The 25,923-nt window shown below is 39.1% G+C and overlaps 1 non-coding gene across 1 annotated transcript; it reads right to left on the bottom strand.

The window, feature by feature from the left end:
- Positions 1–9,281: 9,281 nt before the first annotated feature.
- On the bottom strand, positions 9,282–9,353 carry TRNAY-GUA (transfer RNA tyrosine (anticodon GUA)). Its single transcript has one exon. It is a non-coding gene; the product is annotated as a tRNA-Tyr (tRNA).
- Between the last annotated feature and the right edge of the window lie 16,570 nt (positions 9,354–25,923).

Below are 25,923 nucleotides of genomic sequence, written 5' to 3'. Positions count from 1 at the left end.
CCTGTATTTTATCCATACAGCTTTATAACTATGACACAGCAATAAGACCCAAATGTGGTCACCAATATCTGTTCTCCCTCCCTGAATCACACCCATGAATACAGACAATATTGACCACAATTAATCAAAACAAATTCTAATAACATACACTTGGCATTTTCTCAACACATCATATTGGACAAGTGTTTAATTTGGTGCCATGTCGTATCTCTCTGGGAATGGTTGAGGAAGACCAGCAAGTAGAAGAAGGATAAAAGTATGACTTGGAATAAGATTGTACGATCCAAAGGCTAACATTAAACTAAAACCCTTATTAAATGTAATTGGTAATCTTCCTTCCATAGACAGACTGTTAAATGCAAACTCTCACAATCTGATCACATGGACCACAGCTGTGTCTAATTCAATGAAACTAAACCATGCCGTGTAGGGCCACCCAAGACAGACGGGTCATGGTGGAGAGGTCTGACAAAACTGGCGAAGGGAATGGCAAACCACTTCAGTATTCTTGCCTTGAGAACCCCATTAACAGTATGAAAAGGCAAAAAGTTAGGACATTGGAAGATGAACTCCCTAGGATGGTAGGTGCCCATGCTACTGGAGATCAATGAAGGAATAACTCCAGAGAGAATGAAGAGAGGAGCCAAAGCAAAAACAACACCCAGTTGTGGATGTGACTGGTGATGGAAGTAAATTCTGATGCTGTAAAGAGCAATATTGCATAGGAACCTGGAATGTTAGGTCCATGAATCAAGGCAAATTGGAAGCGGTCAAACAGGAGACGGCAAGAGTGAATATTGACATTTTAGGAATCAGCAAACTAAAATGGACTAGAATGGGTGAATCTAACTCAGATGATCATTATATCTACTGCTGTGGACAAGAATCCCTTACAAGAAATAGAATAGCCATCATAGTCAACAAGAGTCCAAAATGCAGAACTTGGATGCAATGTCAAAAATGATAGAATGATCTCTGTTCATTTCCAAGGCAAACCATCCAATATCACAGTAATCCAAGTCTATGCCCAGACCAGTAATGCTGAAGAAGCTGAAGTTGAATGGTTCTATGAAGACCTACAAGACCTTTTAGAACTAACACACAAAACGATGTCCTTTTCATTATAGGACAAAATTAGGAAGTCAAGAAACACCTGGGGTAACAGGCTAGTTTGGCCTTGGAATATGGAATGAAGCAGGGCAAAGGCTAATAGAGTTTTGCCAAGAGAATGCACTGGTCATAGCAAACACCCTCTTCCAACAACACAAGAGAAGACTCTACACATGGACATCACCAGATGGTCAACACCGAAATCAGATTGATTATATTCTTTGCAGCCAAAGATGGAGAAGCTCTATACAATGAGCAAAAACAAGACCAGGACCTGACTATGGCTCAAATCATGAACTTCTTATTACCAAATTCAGACTTAAATTGAAGAAAGTAGGGAAAACCACTAGTCCATTGAGGTATGACCTAAATCAAATCCCTTATGACTATACAGTGTAAGAGACAAATAGATTCAAGGATTAGATCTGATAGACAGAGTGCCTGAAGAGCTATGGACAGAGGTCGTGACACTGTACAGGAGGCAGGGATCAAGACCATCCCCAAGAAAAAGAAATGCAAAAAGGCAAAATGGTTGCCTGAGGAGGCCTTACAAATAGCTGAGAAAAGAAGAGAAGTGAAAGGCAAAGGAAAAAAAGAAAGATATACCCATCTGAATACAGAGTTCCAAAGAATAGCAAGGAGAGATAAGAAAGCCTTCCTCAGTGATCAATGCAAAGGAATAGAGGAAAATAATACAATGGGAAAGACTAGAGATCTCTTCAAGAAAATTAGAGATACCAAGAGAACATTTCATGCAAAGATGAACAGAATAAAGGACAGAAATGGTATGGACCTAACAGAAGCAGAAGATATTAAGAGATGGCAACAATACACAGAACTGTACAAAAAAGATCTTCATGACGAAATAACCACAATGTTGTGATCACTTACCTAGAGCCAGACATCCTGGAATGTGAAGTCAAGTGGGCCTTGGGAAGCCATCACTAAGAACAAAGCAAGTGAAGGTGATGGAATTCCAGCTGAGCTATTTCAAATTCTAAAAGATGATTCTGTGAAAGTGCTGCACTCAGTATGCGAGCAAATTTGGAAAACTCAGCAGTGGCCACAGGACTGGAAAAGATTAGTTTTCATTCCAATCCCAAAAAAAGGCAATGCCAAAGAATGTACAAACCACCACACAATTGCTGTCATCTCACATGCTAGCAAAGTAATGCTCAAAATTCTCCAAGCCAGGCTTCAACAGTATGTGAACCATGAACTTCCCGATGTTCAAGCTGGATTTAGAAAAGGCAGAGGAACCAGAGATCACATTGCCAACATCCTTTGGATAACTGAAAAAGCAAGAGAGTTCCAGAAAAACATCTATTTCTGCTTTACTGACTATGCCAAAGCCTCTGACTGTGTGGATCACAACAAACTGTGGAAAATTCTGAAAGAGATGGGAATACCGGACCACCTTAACCTGCCTCCTAAGAAATCTGTATGCAGGTCAAGAAGCAACAGTTAGAACTGGACATTGAACAACAGACTGGTTCCAAATTGAGGAAGAAGCGCATCAAGGCTGTATATTGTCACCCTGTTCATTTAACTCATATGCAGAGTACATCATGAGAAATGCTGGGCTAGATGAAGCACAAGCTGGAATCAAGATTGCTGGGGGAAATATCAATAACCTCAGATATGCAAATGATACCACCCTTATTACAGAAAGTGAAGAAGAACTAAAGAGTCTCTTTATGAATGTGAAAGAGAGTGAAAAAGTTGGCTTAAAGCTCAACATTAAGAAAATGAAGATCATGGCATCTGGTCCCATCACTTCACGGCAAATAGATGGGAAACAATGGAAAAAGTGACAGACTTTTTTGGGGGGGCTCCAGAATCACTGCAGATGGTGACTGCAGCCATGAAATTAAAAGACACTTGCTCCTTGGAAGAAAAATTATGACCAACCTAGGCAGCATATTAAAAAGTAGAGACATTACTTTGCCAACAAAGGTCCATCTAGTCAAACTATGGTTTTTCCAGTAGTCATGTATGGATGTGAGAGTTGGACTGTGAAGAAGGCTGAGCACCGAAGAATTGATACTTTTGAACCGTGGTGTTGGAGAAGACTCGAGTGTCCCTTGGACTGCAAGGAGATCCAACCAATCCATCCTAAAGGAAATCAGTCCTGAAAACTCATTGGAAGGACTGATACTGAAGCTGAAACTCCAATACTTTGGCTACCTGATGCAAAGACTGACTCATTGGAAAAGAAAGATCCTGATGCTGGGAAAGATTGAAGGCAGGAGGAAAAGGGGATGACAGAGGATGAGCTGGTTGGAAGCCATCAGTGACTCAATGGACATGAGTTTGAGTAAGCTCCAGGAGTCGGTGATGAACAGTGAAGTCTGGTGTGCTGCAGTCCATGGGGTCACAAAGAGTCAGACACGACTGAGCAACTGAACTGAACTGAACTGATTCCTGAGTTCTGGGAAACTGGAAACTCCATCTCCATTATTTAACATTTCATCTGAAGTGCCTGAAACTCTGTAGGTTCTCATAAATATATGTTGACAAATAAGTTTAAAACCTTAGAAAATCTCCAGACAAAAGAGAGTTGGGTACTGAAACCCGCAGGAGCAAAAGGATTTTCCAAAGTCACAAGTATCTGGCAGTCCAACCATGGTGTTTCCACGGCATCTTGCTGGTGTTTCCTGGAGTAGGGCCTGATCCTTTGCCCTCAAAGGAAGGTCCTTACCTTTTATTTTAGGCTTCTATTTCCTGTGGAAGTTATAGAGTTCACAGTGGCCACCTGTTATCCAAGACATGCTTTAATTTTAAGCCACATTCCTGTGCAGCATAATAGTTTCTCAGAGAGACTCCTTTGCACTCAGACTGCCCCAGTTCATGTTTCTCTTGAAATGATAATGTTTGCTGATGAGAGCTGAGGGATGGGCTCAAGGTGGTCCTGCCAATCCAACATAAAGGAAAACATTGTGAAGATGGAAGAATTTTTTAAATCATTTTGGTATAGTAGAAAGAATAATTGAAAGCCAAGGATATATTTAGAGATAAAAGATGCTGCCTACTTTCCATGGTGTTAAAATGTAAGCTAAAATTCTTATTACATAAAGGAAGCATTTTCCTTTCTCATTTTAAATATCCTTGAGTAGCTATGGTAGAAGATTTTGTCATCAGACAAAACAGAATATTATCCTTGGTACAGGATTTTGTAATGGAAGGATACCATTTTAAAACCCAAAATTGAATGTTAGAGACATAAACCAATATACAAATTCTATAGATTGTAGAAAGGGATTTAACAACCTCAGCTAATCTGAGGAGCTGCACTTCAGCCTTTCAGGACAATACAAGTCAGACTCAAAGGTAGACCATTCATCCTATCGTCATTATGAAGTGCTCAGCTGCATATGTAGATGAGCACCATTCAGACAAGGTAGAACACACATCTAAACTCCAAGCTCTTAAAATCAGTGACAACTCTAACACAACAAAATTAAATGTCATAGGAACAATTAGCTACACATAAACCTAAGAAATGAACACATCTCCATTAATTCCAATTACAACACAGTGCAAGTGGTAAAAGAGGGGAGAAAATCATGGAGTTTCTTTGTGCAGACAGCTTGGAGCCTAAAAGAGCTTGTGACCTGTTGCAGGTCTGTTCAGGATGATATCATGACAGTATTGGGAATTCCAGCAGACCCTGACTGCAGGGTGGTTTGATGAACATGTGAGGTGAAGGCAGTGTAAACAAGAAATAATAGCCTAAGAGACTTCTCGGGGTGAGATTGAGATGATTTGACAGGTTACTAAATGCATTTGCTTGGGAGGCCTGAGGGTCTGAGGCTACAGGGAAGCAGAAGGAGACGAGAAAAAGCAGAGCAGGCCATACATGGAAGGGATTGAATCCTGTGATGTGAAGAGGTTGGTCTGACCCTATAGAGAACATCTATTGGACTCCTAGTTAACCTGCAGATGCGTTTGAGAATATAGGAGTATTTTGCAATTTTATAAGCTTGGTCCCCCCTTGAAGAACAGTAACTCCTGTTTTGTTTTCACTTATGCATATTGGGGGTAGGGAGGAAAACAAGAAACTGGATCATGTAGCTTGAACTCCTGGGACTCTAGGAAAATCAAACTCCCAGGAGCAAGGAGTTACAAGGTCTGAACTGGAAGGTCATTCCATATCCACGGAAGCTCTAGCAGTGAGGTGACCATCACACATGGGAGTCCCTTGTTCCTTTAATCTAGTGTTTAGTTACAGAGTTGTAGTCAAATGCATCTCTAAAGAAATGTTTACTTTCCCCAAAATTATGTGCATAATACCCCCCACAAGCAGGTGTTATTATTGTTTAGTCACTAAGCTGTATCTGAGTATTTTGTAACCCTATGGACTGTAGCCCACCAGGCTCCTCTGTCCATGGGATTTCCCAGGCAAGACTACTCGAGGGCCATTTCTTTATCTAGGGGATCTTCCCCACCCAGGGATCAAACCCACGTCTCCTGCATTAGCAGGCGGATTCTTCACCACTGAGCCACCAGGGAAGCCCCCACTAACACTTGAACATCCCAGAAATGTCCAAGTGCTTGTTTACATGGCTCTCCAGTGCTTGTTCTCACTCTATGATCTCCTCAATGTATGAGCCACCATGCTAGGGAATCACATGTGTGTGTCTCCCTCCCCACCTCCCACCTCCCACACTGTGGCTATAGAGTTCCTGACACTTCCTGCATGTGGCCCGCAGTACCACCAACAGCCCTAATGACCCTGGTAAGGCTCATTAATATAAATACAAAACCTGAGTTATTTTTTAAGAGAAGATATTCCATGTATGAAGATAGATTTTGGTGAAAAAAAAATCAGTGACTGAATTATCTTCTTTTCCTTCAGTTTACTACTGGTAAAAAAAAATAAGTTATTTGGATAGCTAAAAGGTACTCTAAGCAAAATGAGTGTAACAACTAGCAAACAGAATAAAAGTGAACTTTTAAAATAAATTTAGAGTTAAAGCAAGTGTGCGATATCTCAGATTCTAGATGTCATATTTTTTCCAGCCATAAATTAATTTTTTCAAAGAGAAGAACCAAATTTTACAAAGAGAAGGTTTTGCTGTACATATTTATTATAACATAGAGCTTTGTGTACTGTTGTATGCTTAGCAAGTGCTAACAGAGTTTTTTTAATTCCTGTTTTGGAAACCATGGATAGTAGAAGCAGAAGAAGAACCTGACTCCATATTAAATTTTATTTTTTATTGAAGCACAGTTGACTTACAATATTATATTGGTCCCAGGTGTACAACATACTGAGTCAATATTTTTATAGATTATATTCCATACAAGATTATTATAAAATGTTGGCTACATTCCCTGTGCTATTAATTTTAAAAGACCATGGTAATTGTTTCAGTACAGGAGGGTTTGGCTGTGAATAATTTAGTACAAGTCCACATTCCACTTAGATAATTTGTTCACAACTCTTGCTTTGACTCTCCCACTGGACTAAATACATATACTAACTTCAAGAAAAACAGATTCATGTGAAGATTAGCCTAAATTGTGGGGTAGTGTTCAAAGTGAATTAAAATACCAAACTAGAAAATACAGTACTACCCACTGAATAGTGTATTCCGTTTTTGAGTCTTGGTTGTACTATTCTTGATTTACTAGTTAATTAACCAGTTTCCACTGTAAATTTTCCTGTGTCCTTAATTAAATTGAACATTGAAAACCTCTTGGATTACAATAGGGCTCTCAAACTTACCTGAGTGTTAAATCAGCTGGCAGACTATTAAAACACAGATTGCTGGATCTCACCTTCCAGTATTTCTGATTCAGTAGTTCTGGAAGAGGACCAGAGAATGTTTATTTCTAATAAATTCTTAGTTGATACTGATGCTGCTGTTCCAGCATCAGTATCACTTTGAGAACTACAGGATTAGAGAACATTATTATTCACTATTAGCTTTAACAGATAGAATAAACTTCACATTCCAGAGCTACCAGAACCTGTAGCTTTCCAGTAAATATTTCAATGATGTTATTATTAGCATCTTCAACAACAAGTTGGTAGACCAGAGCCTAGCAAAATGCAAGTCTGCTGAGGGGTTAAGGAGTAGAAATTTGGTATTTCCTAAGGAATAGAAGAAGGAGTCCAACAGAAACTAAGAGGATCAAGTGAACTTAAGTTTAAGCTGCCCCCAACTCTGAACTCCATTAGAGGATCTAACAGCCAAAAGATCAGATCTAAACAATACCTAACTCTAAATACCTGAAATACCTGACTCTGTCAAGATATGAGTGTGGGAGTCCAGCAGCTGCGAAGCAGTAGGAGTGAGAATCAAGCCACAGAGACAGTTGCAAGAGAATAGAGTGGAAATAGCGTGAATACCACTCCCAAGACAGATTATTTCAAGAATTTCATTAGAATAGTTAAAGAAAGATAGCTTCTCCAGGTATTGGAGGTGGTTATGATGTGACATTGGAAGGAGATTAAAAAAATTCTGAATACCCAAAAATACCTATAATATAGATAAACATATATCACCTAGGGAACTTTTCAAAAATACCAATATCCAGGCCCTACTCCAGACCTCACATAAAAACTGTAGAGATGGACCCTGAATATTAATATTTTTAAAATCTCCCAGGTGATTCTGGTTAATAGAGGATTGAAGATTACTGGTATAAAATAGTAAGATTACATGTTCAGGGTGGTAAATGGGACAAAAGCAGGAGAGGGAGGAAAACAAAAGAAAGGTGGTAGAAAGCCCAAAAATAGCAATAACTTTAAAAGAAAAACTTCAGTAGAGTAAACTTACCAATTTAAAGACAAAAAATCAGAATGTAACCTACTAGAAAAAATATAAAGATCCAGATATATGTGGTTTACAAGAGAGTCACTAAAATAAAGTAGAAATCAATTCTTCCTGGAAAACAAAAATCTGAAGTTTCTATTATCAGCCAAAGTAGAATTTGACGAGCATAATTAGAAATTACGAGTTTACTACATAAAGATAAAATGCTCTGGCACTAGTGGTAAAGACCTGCCTGCCAATACAAGAGACATAGAAACATGGGTTCAGTCTCTTAGTTGGGAATATGTGGGAGTATATGGCAACACATTCCAGTATTCTTGCCTGGAGAATCCCATGGACAGAGGGGCCTGGCAGGCTACAGTCCACAGAGTCTCAAAGACTCAGACATGACTGAAGCAAGTTAACACACACACACTAAAATGCTCAATTGTTCAGAATTACATAACAATTTTAAATATATATACACTCAATCAACTAAATATATAAGCAAATACTGATAAAACTACAGGGAGTTACATGTGCTGCAACTACTGAAGCATAGAGCCTGTTCTCACAACAAGAGAAGACACTGCAATGAGAAGCCCTCACTCAGCAGTGAAGACCCAACACAACCAAAAGTAAATTAATTTTTTAAAAAACTACATGGAGAAATTAACAAATCCTTGTATATTCCCAGGTGGCACTAGTGATAAAGAACCCCCTGCCAATGCAGGAGATGTAAGAGAGGCAGGTTCGATCCCTGGATCAGGAAGATCCCTGAAGAAGGAAATGGCAACCCATTCCAGTATTCTTGCCTGGAAAGTCCCATGGACAGAGGAGCCTGGAGGGTTGCAGTCCATGGGGTTGCAAAGAGTCAGACATGACTGAAGTTAACATAGCACATGTATATTCAGAAATTATTGCCAATTCAAGAGATTCTGGGTTTTCTTTTTTTTTTTTAAACTGCCCTATGCAAATGGTCAGTATATTGGGTTGGCCAAAAAGTTCATTGAGGTTTTCCGTAAGATATATGGCAAAACTCATATGAACTTTTTGGCCAACCAGATAATTAGTTGCTCTGGAGAAGATAACTTACACTGGCTCACTATCATATAGCTATATATGATGTCAGAGAAGTGCGATACCAAGTGCCAAAACACATCCAAAATTGAGATAAAACTTTAAAACATGAATGATCTACTCCATCTTGTAAGTAAATATCTTGGATTAAAGATAATTTTCAATAGCAGTTTTGATGACTAACCTGTAATGCTGATGTAAGTAAGTAAGTGTTAGTCGCTCAGTTGTGCCCGACTCTTTGCAACCCCATGGACTGCAGCCCCCTGTCCATGAGATTTTCCAGGCAAGGATATTGGAGTGGGTTGCCATTTCCTTCTCCAGGGGATCTTCCCAAGCCAGGAATCGAACCCGGGTCTCCTGCACTACAGGCAGATTCTTTACCAACTGAGCTACAAGGGAAGCATCCTAACTGTATTCATGTCTCTCACTCTTGATCTATCATTCAGGACTTCAGAAAGCACCCTGTTATCTTTTATAACATCTTTTATAATTATATGTTGATTTCTGTGCTCATTACTTTATTCTTTCTCATAAACTTTAAGACCCATAAGGACCAGGACCAAGTCAATTTTTTTTCAGTATGACATACCTAACAGATGCCTCATGTACTTAAGAGAGAGTCTGGCATGTGAAAGGCATTCATTAAATGTTTCTTAATGAATATATTCATAGCATTCAGAACAAATGAGAGACAAAGAAGCTCAGCCCCTACTCAGTTCAGTGCAGTTCAGTCGCTCAGTTGTGTCTGACTCTTTGGGACCCCATGAATCGCAGCACGCCAGGCCTCCCTGTCCATCACCAACTCCTGGAGTTCACTCAGACTCACATCCATTGAGTCAGTGATGCCATCCAGCCATCTCATCCTCTGTCGTCCCCTTCTCCTCCTGCCCCCAGTCCCTCCCAGCATCAGAGTCTTTTCCAGTGAGTCAACTCTTCACAACAGGTGGCCAAAGTACTGGAGTTTCAGCTTTAGCATCATTCCTTCCAAAGAAATCCCAGGGCTGATCTCCTTCAGAATGGATTGGTTGGATCTCCTTGCAGTCCAAGGGACTCTCAAGAGTCTTCTCCAACACCACAGTTCAAAAGCATCAATTCTTCGGTGCTCAGCCTTCTTCACAGTCCAACTCTCACATCCATACATGACCACAGGAAAAACCATAGCCTTGACTAGACGGACCTTAGTCAGCAAAGTAATGTCTCTGCTTTTGAATATACTATCTAGGTTGGTCATAACTTTTCTTCCAAGGAGTAAGCATCTTTTAATTTCATGGCTGCAGTCACCATCTGCAGTGATTTTGGAGCCCCAAAAATCCCCTGACACTGTTTCCCCATCTACCTAACTAAAAATTTATACTACACCAGAAAATGATCATCAATTCAAGCTTTGTTTCAAAACCATGAGACAAAATGACTGCACCATCAATTCAGTAATGAAGAAAGGAAAAAAAATATATTCCTTTAATGTACATTAGAATAAAAATACTGAGACACTTTGAATTGCCACAGCAAGAGAAAGTACTGGAGACAACAGAGATATCATATTTTAGCAAAGCTTCATTCTTTGACTGAAACTTAGTCCTTAAAAAAGGTACTGGTCTTTATGAGTAGGCCAATCTATTTATAAGATTTGTGTGGCAACCAAGCAATCAGTGACAACACAACTCTAATTTGGTAAGCTGACTCTGTAATCTAAGATACTACTAAGAAATTTTGAAAATTTTATTCTTTCTTACTTATAGAGGAAGTATTTATTTTTCTAGTAAAAATATAGGAAGGGAAAAAAGAGCAGGGGGGGAGTCAAGACAGCTTTAAATAAGATAGGGTCAGCTGAGGCACTGGAAGATGGAGTTAAGTGAATTTTACACCAACTCACTCGGGTAGCTTTGGACCAGATGGATCAGTTTCACATGCTATTCTTGGTTGGGAAAAGTCTTCCTAACTGGCTGCCTCACATAGATGCATATGCGCACGTATGCTCAGTCATGTTTGACTCTGTGACCTCGTGAACTGCAGCCCTCCAGGCTCTTCTGTCCATGGAATTTTCCACACAAAATACTGGAGCGGGTTGCCATTTCCTGCTCTGGAGATCTTCCCAACCCAGGGATCGAACCTGTGTCTCCTGTGTCTCCTACAGTAGTAGGAAGATTCTTTTCCACTGAGCCACCTGGGAAGCCCACCTCATATAGAAAAAGACAGTTATTCTTCCATTCACAAATAAAAAGGAATCACAGTGATATATACTAATGTTCCTTAAGTAACGATTAAGTAGCATTTGCATACAAGAAGGGCTGAAGAGAGAGTTAAGCATAAAACTTTAAAGACGATAAAATCTCACATATCTTTCTTCAACTTTTCCACTGGTATTATTTACAGAAACAATGTTTCAGTGTTTAAGATATAAAATAGTGTCTTAGATATCTATATTTTTCTTATGATTTTGATTAATATGCTATAATATAAAATGTCAAAATTGAAAATGGGATTTATTGAACTCTTCACTCTTTTAAACCACTTTTATCCTCGCTTTCACTTTCATCTGTATGTGCTTGTTTGTTCAGTTTAGGTTCAAAAACAGAACTTGCCAACTTCCCTCCAAAGCCAGTTCTTACTTGGAATTTCTGTGGTGATTCATTCTTGAAGTTTAGAAACAGAGGGATCATTTTTTATTTGTTCAAGCTGTGTGTATGTGTGTGTGTGCGTGTAATGAAACCTGTTAATGATGCTTTAAAATGCTTTTTAAATCTAAAATCTATCTATACCATTTACTCAGTAATTCCTTTAACTAAAGTAAAATCAAAAATAAAGATAATCTGAATAAAGATAGAAAATCTCTGGCATATATATCCATCAATGGCAAATGAATATATAGATTATTACATCCATGAAAGGAAATGCTTTCATTTTTGCAAAGAATGTTTAATTGGGAGAATATTTCTTAAATATATTGATTGACATATTGAAAAAGATTGGAAAGACATAATAAAACATTAACTTTTACATTTCTGTATTTTATAAATATTCTATTATGGTATATATATTTTTTAATAAAGGGGGAAAGCAAGTTATTAGGAAGGCAGAGAATGAGAAAGGGAAGGAGGGAGAAAGGGGCAAGAGAAAGCAGGGAAATTTTCATAGATTTGCTCCTTCCTCTCTATTCTTACTTGGACAAATGAAGCTCTGCACCTGTTCATAATACCCCAGCATTGCTTTACGGCTCCAGCATCTCTTCCCCGATCCATCCACTTACTGCTGAGAAACTGCTGTTCCTCTGATCAAGAATTCCACAGATTCCAAATTTCTCTGCCAAGAGTGGAATGAAATTCACACTCTCATATCCTGGTAGTAGAAATGTATACTGAAAAAATAAAGACAGAAAGAAATGTACACTGACACAAGCTTTCAGAATGTTAAACAAAATACATCAACAACTTATAAAATATTCATATATTTTGGACCAAGATGTGTCCTTTCTAGTAATTCATTTTATGGAGGAAAAAAGTCAGCTTTTTAAAAAATTATTCTCATGGTAGTACTATATATTAGAAGAGGGAAAAAAATACAGCAAACTAAAATTCAGGAAAAAAAATAGGCTGATTAACTCATAGCAAGATCACAAAATTTGGTATTAAGTGGCCACAGAAATTATTTTTCCAAGAGATATGTAATGGCATGCAAATAGCTGAGGATGCAGTGTTAAATGTAAGTTGTAAGATTGTATATATAGTATTGTATGTTTTAAATATAAAAGTAAATATTTGCATAGGGAAAAAAGCTAGAAGCAAGTAACACAGCAATGTAGTTATCGCTAAGTGGTAGAATCACAGGATATTGTTCAGTTTCTCACTGTTTATACCCATTTTCCACTTTAAAGAAGTACATCTACTTAGTTAAACTTGACTTTTTGACCCACACTTCAGTCAGATGGTCTCGTCATCTCTCCAAACTGCCTTGATTTTTTACTCCTTCACTCATCTGCCTACCTAGAATTTTCCTTTTTCTTGAAGAGCAAGTTTAAATCTCTCCATCTCCATAAAGGTTTCCCTGTCTATGCTGATCTTCAGCCATTACTTTTACCTTCAAACCTTTGTCATTCCTCACTTAGTAGCATTATATGTCACTTATCGAGAACATCAGTTATCTCCTTTAATCTTCAAACCTCCCTAGGACTGCATTATTATACCCATTTTATTGATGAGGCTACTGTGTGATACAGAGCGAACAAGTAGCGTGTACAATAGCACTGTCTCTTTACTGTTAATTATCTCACGTTTTAATGGTTTGTCTCTCCACCAAGATTATAGGCATTTTGTGTTCAAAGATCTTATTTTATGCTATAGCACCCTACTTATCCAATATCCTATTTTTTCCATAATTACATTTTCCAAAAAATTGGTTGCTTTAAATATCAAAACAGCATTTTGTGTTAACTATGTTTGGTCATTTTAACAATTCCCCGCCTACTTAAATTGAGTATGGTGGACATAATTAACTTTTTTTCTAAGATGTATATAAATATTTGTTGTTTTCAGTTGCTCAGTCATATCCGACTCTGCAACCCCAGGGACTGCATCATGCCAGGCTTCCCTGTCCCCCACTACCTCCCGGAGTCTGCTCAAACTCATGTCCATTGAATCAGTGATGCCATCCAACCATCTCATCTTCTATTGTCCCCTTCTCCTCCTGCCTTCAATCTTTCCTTCAATCTTTCAGGGTCTTTTCCAATGAGTCTGAATTCTGCATCAGGTCAGCTTCAGCATCAGTCCTTCCAATGAATATTCAGGGTTGATTTCCTTTAGGATTGACTGATATGATCTCCTTGCAGTCCAAAGGACTCTCAAGAGTCTTCTCCAACACCACAGTTCGAAAGTATCAATTCCTTGGCTTTCAGCCTTCTTTATGGTCCAATTCTCACATTCATGCATGACTACTAGAAAAGCAATAGCTTTGATTAGATGGACCTTTGTGCGCAAAGTGATGTCTCTGCTTTTTAATATGCTGCCTACGTTTATCATAGCTATTCTTCCAATGACCAAGTGTCTTTTAATTTCCTGTCTGCAGTCTCCATCCACAGTGATTTTGGACCTCAAGAAAATAAAATCTGTCACTGTTTCCATTGTTTCCCCATCTATTTGCCATGAAGAGATGGGACCGGATGCCTTGATCTTAGTTTTTTGAATTCTGAGTTTTAAGCCAGCTTTTTCACTTGCCTCTTTCACCTTCATCAAGAGGCTCTTTAGTTCCTCTTCAGTTCAGTTCAACTGCTCAGTTGTGTCTGACTCTTTTTGACCCCATGGACTGTAGCACGCCAGGCTTCCCTGTCCATCACCAACTCCCGTAGCTTACTCAAATTCAGGTCCATCCCATTGGTGATACCATCCAAATCTCATCCTCTATCATCCCCTTCTCCTCCTGCCTTCAATCTTTCCCACCATCATGGTCTTTTCAAATGAGTCGTTTCTTCCCACCAGGTGGCCAAAGTATTGGAGCTCCAGCTTAAGGATCAGTCCTTCCAATGAATATTCAGGACTGATTTCTTTAAGGATTGACTGGTTGGATCTCCTTGCAGTCCAAGGGACTCTTAAGAGTCTTCTCCAACACCACAGTTCAAAAGCATCAATTCTTCAGCGTTCAGCTTTCTTTATAGTCCAACTCTCACATCCATACATGACTATTGGAAAAACCATAGCTTTGACTAGACAAACCTTTGTTGATAAAATAATGTCTCTGCTTTTTAACATGCTGTCTAGGTTGGTCATAGCTTTCCTTCCAAGAAGCAAGAGTCTTTTAATTTCATGACTGCAGTCACCATCTGCAGTGATTTGGGGGCCCCAAAAAATAAAGTCTGACACTGTTTCCCCACCTATTTGCCATGAAGTGATGGGACCAGATGCTATGATCTTAGTTTTCTGAATGCTGAGCTTTCAACCAACTTTTTCACTCTCCTCTTTCACTTTCATCAAGCGGCTCTTTAGTTCTTTTTCACTTTCTGCCATAAGGGTGGTGTCATCTGCATATCTGAGGTTATTGATAATTCTCCTGGCAATCTTGATTTCAGCTTGTGCTTCATCCAGTCCAGTGTTTCTCATGATGTACTCTGCATAGAAGTTAAATAAGCAGGGTGACAATATACAGCCTTGACACACCCCTTTCCCAATTTAGAACCAGTCAGTTGTTCCATGTCCAGTTCTAACTGTTGGTTCTTGACCTGCATACAGGTTTCTCAGGAGTCAGGTAAGGTGACCTGGTATTCCCATCTCTAATAATTTTCCAGTTTGTTGTGATCCACACAGTCAGAGGCTTTAGCATAGTCAATGAAGCAAAAGTAGATCTTTTTCTGGAATTCTCTTTTTCGATGATCCAATGGATGTTGGCAATCGATCTGTGGTTCCTCTACCTTTTCTAAATCCAGTTTGAACATCTGGAATTTCTCAGTTCACATACTGTTCAAGTCTAGTTTGAAGGATTTTGAGCATTACCTTGCTGGCATGTGAAATGAGCACAATTGTGCAGTAGTTTGAACATCCTTTGGCATTGCCCTTCTTTGGGATTGGAATGAAAACTGATCTTTTCCAGTCCTGTGGCCACTGCTGAGTTTTCCAAATTTGCTGACATATTGAGTGCAATACTTTCACAGGATCATCTTTTAGGATTTGAAATAGCTCAACTGGGATTCCATCACCTCCACTAACTTTGTTCTTAGTGATGCTTCCTAAGGCCCACTTGACTTCGCACTCTAGAATGTCTAGCTGTAGGTGTGATCACACCATCGTGGTTATCTGGTTCGTGAAGATCTTGTTTGTATAGCTCTTCTGTATATTCTTGCCACCTCTTCTTAATATCTTCTGCTTCTGTTAGATCTGCTTCTACCTTTTCTGCCCTTTACTGAGCCCATCTTTGCATGAAATGTTCCTTTGGTATCTCTAATTTTCTTGAAGAGATCTCTAGTCTTTCTCATTGGATTGTTTTCCTCTATTTATTTGCATTGTTCACTTAAGAAGGCTTTCTTATTACTTCTTGCTATTCTTTGGAACTCTGCATTCAGACGCGTATATTACCTTTCCTCCTATGCTTTTCACTTTCTTCTTTTCTCAGCTATTTGTAAGGTTTCATCAGACAACCGTTTTGCCTTTTTGCATTTCTTTTTCTCTTGATGGTTTTGATCACTGCCTCCTGTACAACGTTACAAATCTTTGTTCATAGTTCTTCTGGGACTTTGTTTATCAGATCTAATCCCTTGAATTTATTTGTCACTTCCACTGTATAATCATAAGAGATTTGATTATCAATATAAATATCAGTTATGATTTGGTACTATAATATAGTGATACTCTCAGAAAATATTGGAGAGTAGGATTTGTCCTTATTTCAAACATCAGACACAGAATCCTAGTGTGTCTTAAATTAAGTATTAACAGTGAGACTTGTTCTAATTCTTTTTGTTTTCTCCCCTTATTAAGATGGACAGATGGGCTCATCTTAACAAGTACAAGTATCTTTCCAACTATATCTATCTTTTGATAAAAGGAATTTAGGAACTTAAACACTACAGCTGGGCTAACTAATATAAATGATATTGAAAAATGAGCAATGTAAAGAATGGCTGAGATAAAAAATCTATTTCAACTCTCCAAAGTTTACTGCTACTGAGGTCTATTCAGATTCATTTGTTTTAAGATAGGCTCACAGAGATTTCCAAACTTCTGCTATATTCTTTATTATCAATTACATAAGGACTTTTAGAAATATTCAGTTAATAGCTTGAAATACTCAGATTCTAGATTTTTCTTAAGGAAAGAATGATTCTGATGATCTGGGACCTAAAATATACTCTTTTTTAACAGGCCTTCTGGGTGATTCCAAGATCTTTCTCAAAAATTGGTGTTTGGGGATAATCTGGCCTCTGAGTCTCTGCATATTAACAAATGTCCTTTTTTTTTTTTCTCCATGAAGAATTTCTTGCACTTTTTCCCTTCATTACACAAATGGTGGGAACTTATTAGGCCTTGTTCTAGGTTGTAACAATGAACACAAAAATCCCATCTTCATGACACACATATTCTAAAAGGAGAAAACATACAATAAACAAATACACAGGAAAGCAGATGACAAGTGCTAGGTAGGAAATAAAGCAGAATTAGGAAGATAGAGAATGACTGAGTGTTGGGGTAGGGGATTGCCATTTTATTAAAATACATGGAGTTTTCCTTGATCAAACAGTAATAGAAAGAAGAGCTGAAGGAAGGGAGGGAACCATGTGAGAATCAGGTAAAGTGAATCCCAGGCTGACAGCAAGAAGGCTGTTGTGACTGGAGAGGCATGAACAGGAGGGTGAGTCAAAGATGAAGTGAGAGTAGAAAGGGAAAGTCTGCTTTTGGAACCACTTAAGGAGTTTGTGAGCAGAAGTGGTGTGATCTGAGCAATCTTTTAAAAGAATCGTTCAGGATGTTATGTGGAGAACAGACTCGTGAGTAGGCTACTGCAGTAATCCAGGTGACAGGTCTGGGTGGCCTGGACCATTGTTTGATCAAAGGTTTACAGGTTTGTTTCTTTTTTCCTTTCACATGACTTGGATTACAATAATTTTATTGCAGCATTCTGTAGATGCTATATATTTAACAGTCTTCTGAATTTAATGTTTCAAAGGAAAAGAACAAGGCAGTCTGAGTCTTTTATCTTTTTGCATAACTTGTTTTTTCTATTTGGAAGCTTGTGGAGAGTGACAAAGTTGGCTTAAAGCTCAACATTCAGAAAACAAAGATCATGGCATCTGGTCCCATCACTTCATGGGAAATAGATGGGGAAACAGTGGAAATAGTGTCAGACTTTATTTTGGGGGGCTCCCAAATCACTGCAGATGGTGATTGCAGCCAAAAAATTAAAAGATTCTTACTCCTTGGAAGAAAAGTTATGGGCAACCTAAATAGGCAATGCCAAAGAATGCTCAAACTACCACACAACTGCACTCATCCCACATGCTAGTAAAGTAATGCTCAAAATTCTCCAAGCCAGGCTTCAGCAATACGTGAACCGTGAACTCCCTGATGTTCAAGCTGGTTTTAGAAAAGGCAGAGGAACCAGAGATCACTTTGCCAACATCCACCGGATCATGGAAAAAGCAAGAGAGTTCCAGAAAAACATCTATTTCTGCTTTATTGACTATGCCAAAGCCTTTGACTGTGTGGATCATGATAAACTGTGGAAAATTCTGAAAGAGATGGGGAATACCAGACCACCTAACCTGCCTCTTGAGAAATCTGTATGCAGGTCAGGAAGCAACAGTTAGAACTGGACATGGAACAACAGACTGGTTCCAAATAGGAAAAGGAGTACATCAGGCTGTATATTGTCACCCTGCTTATTTAACTTATATGCAGAGTACATCATGAGAAACACTGGACTGGAAGAAACACAAGCTGGAATCAAGATTGCCGGGAGAAATATCAATAACCTGAGATATGCAGATGACACCACCCTTATGGCAGAAAGTGAAGAGGAACTAAAAAGCCTCTTAATGAAAGTGAAAGAGGAGAGCGAAAAAGTTGGCTTAAAGCTCAACATTCAGAAAACGAAGATCATGGCATCCGGTCCCATCACTTCATGGCAAATAGATGGGGAAACAGTGTCAGACTTTAATTTTTTGGGCCCCCAAATCACTGCAGATGGTGACTGCAGCCATGAAATTAAAAGACACTTACTCCTTGGAAGGAAAGTTATGGTCAACCTAGATAGCATATTCAAAAGCAGAGACATTACTTTGCTGACTAAGGTCCATCTATTCAAGGTTATGGTTTTTCCTGTGGTCATGTATGGATGTGAGAGTTGGACTGTGAAGAAAGCTGAGCGCCAAAGAATTGATGCTTTTGAACTGTGGTGTTGGAGAAGACTCTTGAGAGTCCCTTGGACTGCAAGGAGATCCAACCAGTCCATTCTGAAAGAGATCAGCCCAGGGATTTCCTTGGAAGGAATGATGCTGAAGCTGAAACTCCAGTACTTTGGCCACCTCATGTGAAGATTGACTCATTGGAAAAGACTCTGATGCTGGGAGGGATTGGGGGCAGGAGGAGAAGGGGACGACCGAGGATGAGATGGCTGGATGGCATCACTGACTCAATGGACATGAGTTTGAGTGAACTCTGGGAGATGGTGATGGACAGGGAGGCTTGGCGTGCTGCGATTCATGGGGTCACAAAGAGTCGGACATGACTGAGCGACTGAACTGAACTGAGATAGTATATTCAAAAGCAGACATTACTTTGCCGACTAAGGTCCGTCTAGTCAAGGCTATGGTTTTTCCAGTAGTCATGTATGGATGTGAGAGTTGGACTGTGAAGAAGGCTGAGCACAGAAGAATTAATGCTGTGGAACTGTGGTGTTGGAGAAGACTCTTGAGAGTCCCTTGGACTACAAGGAGATCCAACCAGTCCATTCTGAAGGAGATCAGTCCTGGGTGTTCTTTGGAAGAAATGATGCTAAAGCTGAAACTCCCGTACTTTGGCCACCTCATGCGAAGAGTTGACTCATTGGAAAAGACTCTGACACTGGGAGGGATTGGGGGCAGGAGCAGAAGGGGACGACAGAGGACGAGATGGCTGGATGGCATCACTGACTTGATGGATGCGAGTCTGAGTGAACTCCGGGAGTTGGTGATGGACAGGGTGCCCTGGCGTGCTGCAATTCATGGGGTCGCAAAGAGTCGGACACGACTGAGCGACTGAACTGAACTGAACTGAAGACTTTTTTCATTATCCTTGAAGCAGGCTAAAGACACATTAAGTGGAGTGCCAAAGGACAGAGTTGGATTGTCAAATCAAGTTCAGAAAAAACACAAACCTGGGGATAGGAAAACTCTTGGAAGCCCTGGTCCTGAGCATACAGGCAAACAGGTTAAGGGCGGAAAACCAACTTTCAAATAAAGTCGTTCCTGAGGCCTTCTTTATCTGCTGCAAGGTGACTGCCCTTCCCCCACAAGCCTTAGCTCAAATCAATTAACCTTAGATCTCAACCTCCAAGCTGGATGAACATCCTTCGTCCTATGCTTTTACTATCACTTTCCTTTGTCAACAAAACAGAAGACACAAAAACAGGGTCAGAATCATATTCCAAGACAATTTCACTGGCCACATATGTTGTTGACACATAATTTCTATATGCCTACTTTCATCTTTATTCATAAGCATTTGTTCTAGATACTTACTTCATACTTAGATCTAAGAATCTATTCACATATATCTGTGGCCCTGAAAGAACTTGGATATATTTATTCAAATGTATAAGTAGAAATTCTGCTTTATTTAGATGCATTTCTTGATTTTTTAAAATTTCATATTTGGCTAAAAGCTGAGTTCATATCTATAAAAAGTCAGTCTCGTTTTGGATATACGCAAGGAAGAGCCTGAAGGAAAGTATTTATGCCTCGGGCTATTTGGTGGGAGGAGAAAAGGGGATGAGTAGGAAAGCCTGATTGAATACAGGGTAAGTGAGACAAGGCTCCTCCATCTACTGGGGAGGGTGAGTCAGAGCAGAGGCTTCAGGAAAATCAAGAAATATTATATAGGAGATCACGGCAGGAAAGCAAAGGATAACATTTGATAATGATACCCAGAAAGACAAAAGTGCAATAAAGACAATTATCTCCTTAATTGATTCTGCGTGTCCTTTCCTCTTCTGACTACTCAGGTTATTGGGATATATGCTGCTTCCATTCTTTCCCTGTAGCCCACAATCACCACGTTTTCTCTTTCACCCATTCTGTACACATCTTTGACTGCTATTTCTGTGTTTTCAGATGAAGGGACATTTCAGTGCATGTAATGTGCAGCTTAGAAGGTACATATACAATTTTGGATGAAGCTAGCTGACCGAAGGATACCAGGAGGTACACCAAAACATCGAGAACTAAGTGGGCAAGATGCCCAGGCAGTGGACAGTAGACAAAACTGAACAAAATCCAAAGAGCCACCTGGAGAACAGATGGGGACTGGGGACCAAAATGCTCTTCCCAAATGAAACGGAAACAGAAAGGCTGTCCAAAGATTTGAGGGACAGGGAGAATGAGCAATGCAGAGGGAATAGTAACCAATGAGCTTTTCTCAAAGAAAATGAATCTAAAGCAGGTGCAGACAGAATGAGGGGGCTTCCATTTCCTGTTTATAATATGCTCAACAGGTTCCATGGGGTTGCAGAGAGTCAGACACGACTAAGCAACGGAACTGTACTGAACTGAACAACATGTTCAAGTGGAAAATCTCAAAGGATGACAGCATTTTTCAACCTTAAAATGCTCTTCTTCTTCAATGGAGGTGTTTGTTTTTAAGGATACAAGTACAGTAGGATATTCATGATGAAGAGTTTTTGATGGCAAAGGGGGATCCCAGAGAATATCTTTTGGTTGCTACACTGTCACTTTCTGCAGAACTTTCTCCCTGTCTCTTCATTCTTCATTAGGTTGGAATTGGGATAAAAGAGCAGAATGGGTCATAAGGTCCTGTTTCAAGTAATTAGAGAGTTTCTTCTTTTATCTAAATGTACCTTGTTAAAGTATATCTGTGTCCGCCAGGTTAATTGGAACTTTAATGCATAATTGATGTTAATTTATGGCCCTTTTTGTTCCAGGATGCTACTGCAGATCTTAAAGTCAGGATACAGTTTTCTTGTTATTAATTATATACAGAAAGCCAATATCCCCTTTGAGAAGAGACCCATGTCATCTGTAGCTTATTAAAGATGCAGTATCAGATGAAGAAACACTTCAATACATGTAATGTGCATACTAGTGTCAGCCATAGGTCACTTTTACTGTTTAGGTCCTCTCTAAATTCCATATTACTCCACAATAACATAATAAATTAATCACAGTAAGTGAAAATTGGAGTTTCAAGTTAAGGCTCATGGATGCTATTTGTTAAAATGTTTAAAAATGTATTATATTTCTGTGGACTCATTGTATTCCACAGGCCACGGAATCCTAATTTCATTTTGGAAATCAGTACACCACCCTGGAACCAAGAATGTTTCCATGAATATAAAGCAATAATACTGCCATAACTGAGACTGCCATGAGTATAGAGTATCAAATGAAGACTATAAAATTAGAATTTTCTTGCAGAGTTACTGTTTCAAGTCTGCTGCTGCTAAGTAGCTTCAGTCATGTCCGACTCTGTGTGACCCCATAGACGGCAGCCCACCAGGTTCCCCCATCCCTGGGATTCTCCAGGCAAAAACACTGGAGTGGGTTGCCATTTCCTTCTCCAATGCATGAAAGTGAAAAGTGAAAGTGAAGTCACTCAGTTGTGTCTGACTCTTAGCGACCACACGGACTGCAGCCCACCAGGCTCCTCTGCCCATGGCATTTTCCAGGCAAGAGTACTGGAGTAGGTTGTCATAATTCTCATTAATCACTTTTTTTGAGACAGAGAGAGAAAAATGGTATGTTCCAAATCCACAAAACACTCTATGTTCTAAATATCTTCCACTGTGAGAACTAACTTAAGAATTCTGTTGACAGAAATACAGGATCATGCAAGAACTGTAAGATGCATAAGTTTATATGTTGTCCAAAGTGCCACAATCAAAACCTTGAACTCAAAACTGAGGAAAGGGCTAAGTCCAGGGTGTGAATTTCTTGATGAATAGCAGTCCTAAATTTGTTGATGGTTAAAACATGCTAAATTTGCAAACTTTGCCTAGTAACTGTACCATTTTGAAGGAGTGAAGAATACGTGATTTCATATAAATCAAATGTACTGGGTAGTTTTCTGGTATGTCACCACATTTTGTTCAACTTGTCGTTACCACCATGTGATATATGACATAATGTGAGAAACAGCAGGGGTGTCTCACAATGAATGGAACATGACACAAGACGTGTCGAGTTTCTTTTGAACCTTTCTTCGGATCCAATATCAGCCAAAGGAGGTCATTTTAATTATCAGATGATTAATTAATTAGATAGTTAATTGTCAAAGGTAGATGAATCCAAAGAGAATATGGTTCTGTACACCCATGTTTGTACACAGAGGGAAACGTGACATTTTAAAGCACATCTACTAAATGAAAAACTGAAGTTGAAGAATTTCAATTTTTTTTTGAAGAAACATTCATGAATAGCTACTATGTATTGTGCTGTTGTGGAGCATGCTAGCATGCTCAGAGACAGAGGAGCTTTCCTACCCTCAAAGGGCTTGATATTCAAGTTGGAAACACAATGCCTTGCTTTAAAAAAAAAGAATCTGGACATTTAGAAAGTGCTTCATAAAAAAATTTTTAAGTTAATGAAGGAACAAGTTCTAAGACAATGAATAAAAAATATGAACTATATTATACCATATTACTTTGCCGATGTTTGCTTTTTTAGGGGAAATTAACAAATACCAGCAACAAGGGTGACTGGCATACCAAAAGTTCTTTTAAAGCATAGAATTGAAACTCTAGTATCAGCCACTCAAATTTTGAGTTAGGTATAAACCAAAAAAATAGGGTCCTATGTGAAACTTTAATAAATCAATACTTTAAAGTATTGTCTATTTTTTACTTTTCTGCTGAAAGCAGAGATTCGGGACATAAAAAATATTCAGTTTTGTTACCAAATCAAACTTGAGTCCACTTCCCAGACACACAGCGAAACCAATCTGTTGATAGCAGGTGATGAAGAAAAGTATAGCGTTTATTGCAAGTTCTCAAGCAAGGAGAATGGGCAGCTAATTCTCAAAAGACCTAAATTTCCTGATGGCTTTTAAGGGTGGGTTTTTTAAGACAAAGTGAGAATGAGGGTCATAGGGAATGTAATCAGTTCATGCAATTTTCTGATTGGTGTGTGGTGAGGTAACCAGATGAGGTCACAGAGATTGATCACAATATAAATCCTCAGGCTCCAGCCAGTCCAGGGGCTACATGCTCACGGTCATCATTCTCCATCTGGCTGGGGTTTGGTTTCTGTAAAACAACTGAGAAATGTGCATTAGACTTTACTTTTGAAACAAAACTAAGAATCTTTGAGGCTGATTTATTATTTTAAATTATGGCTATTTCTCTGCCTGACTGCCCTTTATCTTTATTTCTACATTCCTTAGCTTTTCCAATCATCCCACTTGGGCTTGTTTCTTTCTCTCTCTAATCATGAAGGGCCTAGAAGGTCACAGTATACTTTCAGTCTTTTTCTTAATCACTAAGAAGCAGGGGACACACTGGGAGTTCTCTTACCAGGAAGGCTTCTATATAGGTTGATCAGTTTCACTTTCACATTTTTATCTAATAAACAGTATTTTACCTGTGGAACATCTAAGCTCCCATCTCTCTCGCTTGCAGGAAGAGCTACCGAATCATATAACCTTAATGTAAGAGGCTGTCAATATTGTGAATTCCTTTATACATATTTAGAAGGGTTTTTAAACAATTAATGGCAATTAATGCATCATGTAGAATCATTGTCAAGTATATTTCTTAAGCATCTATTTGCCTGGGATTCTATCCTAGGTATTATACAAAACAAAATAAGCATGTAGTTAATATCTGCAACTTAAGATACAATTGCTTTTCATAATTCTAAATAAATGTTTTTGTTTAATTCTCCCCCTCAACATTTGTGATTAGCTTCATTGACCTTTCTGGCTCCCAATTTCTTCATCTGCAAAGTGAGACTGTACTACCCACTCACAGAGCCCAGTGATTACCAACAACTTCTCTAAATTATGTCTGCTATTTTTTTAACCACACTATGTTTAAAATCAAAGATTTTTACAATGTCAGGAAGGATTTTTAGAAAAGAAAAGATCTGTATTGTGCTCCAGTTGACTCAAAATACTAAGAGCTCCCAGGCCTTCATTTCCATGTAGCTTAAGCCATTGTAATTTATTGGCTTTTTAGAATGCTTTTCAAAATAGAATTATGCTTGGTATCCACCTTTCCCTCACAGCCACTTCCAGTCCATCAGTGAGTTCTGCATGTCCTATCACCAAAACATAGCTAGGATGTATGTATTCTCTCCACGTCTAGGACCACCTCCCTAACCAGGTACTCATATCTCCTGCTAAGAATAACTGCAGTGGTCTCTTCAGGTGGGCCCTGCCCCATGCAGCCTATCCCCCACACTGTTACAAGAGTGATGTATTTTCAATAGATCTCAGTGGGTCTGTCCAAGCCCCTTCATTATCAGTTGACTATTTCACTACTTATTTCACTGAGAAAATAGAAGCAAATCAAACAGAAATTCCACCAAGTTCTGCCACCACATCTAACCACATACCTATGTACACACTCACCATTCTGCCTTCCCACCTGTTACTCCAGATGAATTGTTTCGGTTGCTATCTAAAGACAACCATCTTGTCTGGAAGATCTCATTCATTCTTACCTTCGTGATGACATTGCTCCAGTGATTCTCTCCTCTCCAGAATCATCAGTTTTTCCTTCTCTGTTGGATCATCTCCATCAACAAATAAACACTATAATCTATCACTCCATTAAAAAAAAAAAAGATTCTCCCTAAACCTTACCTACTCACCTCCCTAAACCACTGCTCCCTCAGCATCAAACTTCTTCCCTGGACTTTAGATTCATGTATTCAACTCTTCGTGTAATACCTCCACACAGACATCTAAAAGGCATCTCAAAGGTAACATATCCAAACTGAGCTCCTAATCTACCCCCATACCTGTTCCTTTTGCAGTCTTCATCATCTCAGTGAATGGTAACTCCATCCTTCCAGCTGCTCAAATCAAAAACCTTGCCTCCTCTCTTTGTCTCATCAGCAAATCTCTTGTCCTTTCACTGCAGTTACTTCTGGACTTCATCCACTGTACTGCTACTACCCTGCTGCAAGCAACCAACCTTCATTTTCTAAATCAGCCTCCCTACTACTTTTATCCTTCAATCTACTGCCAACACAGCAGGCACAGTAATCCTTTAAATGTAAGTTAGATGATGGCTCGCCTCTGCTCAAAATTCTGCAGTGACTCCCTATCTCATGCAGAGT

This window comes from Ovis canadensis, chromosome 1 (genome assembly GCF_042477335.2).
Source record: "Ovis canadensis isolate MfBH-ARS-UI-01 breed Bighorn chromosome 1, ARS-UI_OviCan_v2, whole genome shotgun sequence".
Classification (NCBI taxonomy): Eukaryota; Metazoa; Chordata; class Mammalia; order Artiodactyla; family Bovidae; genus Ovis; species Ovis canadensis.
The sequence above is the reverse complement of the archived record's forward strand: the minus strand, read 5'-3'. Positions and strand labels throughout refer to the sequence as shown.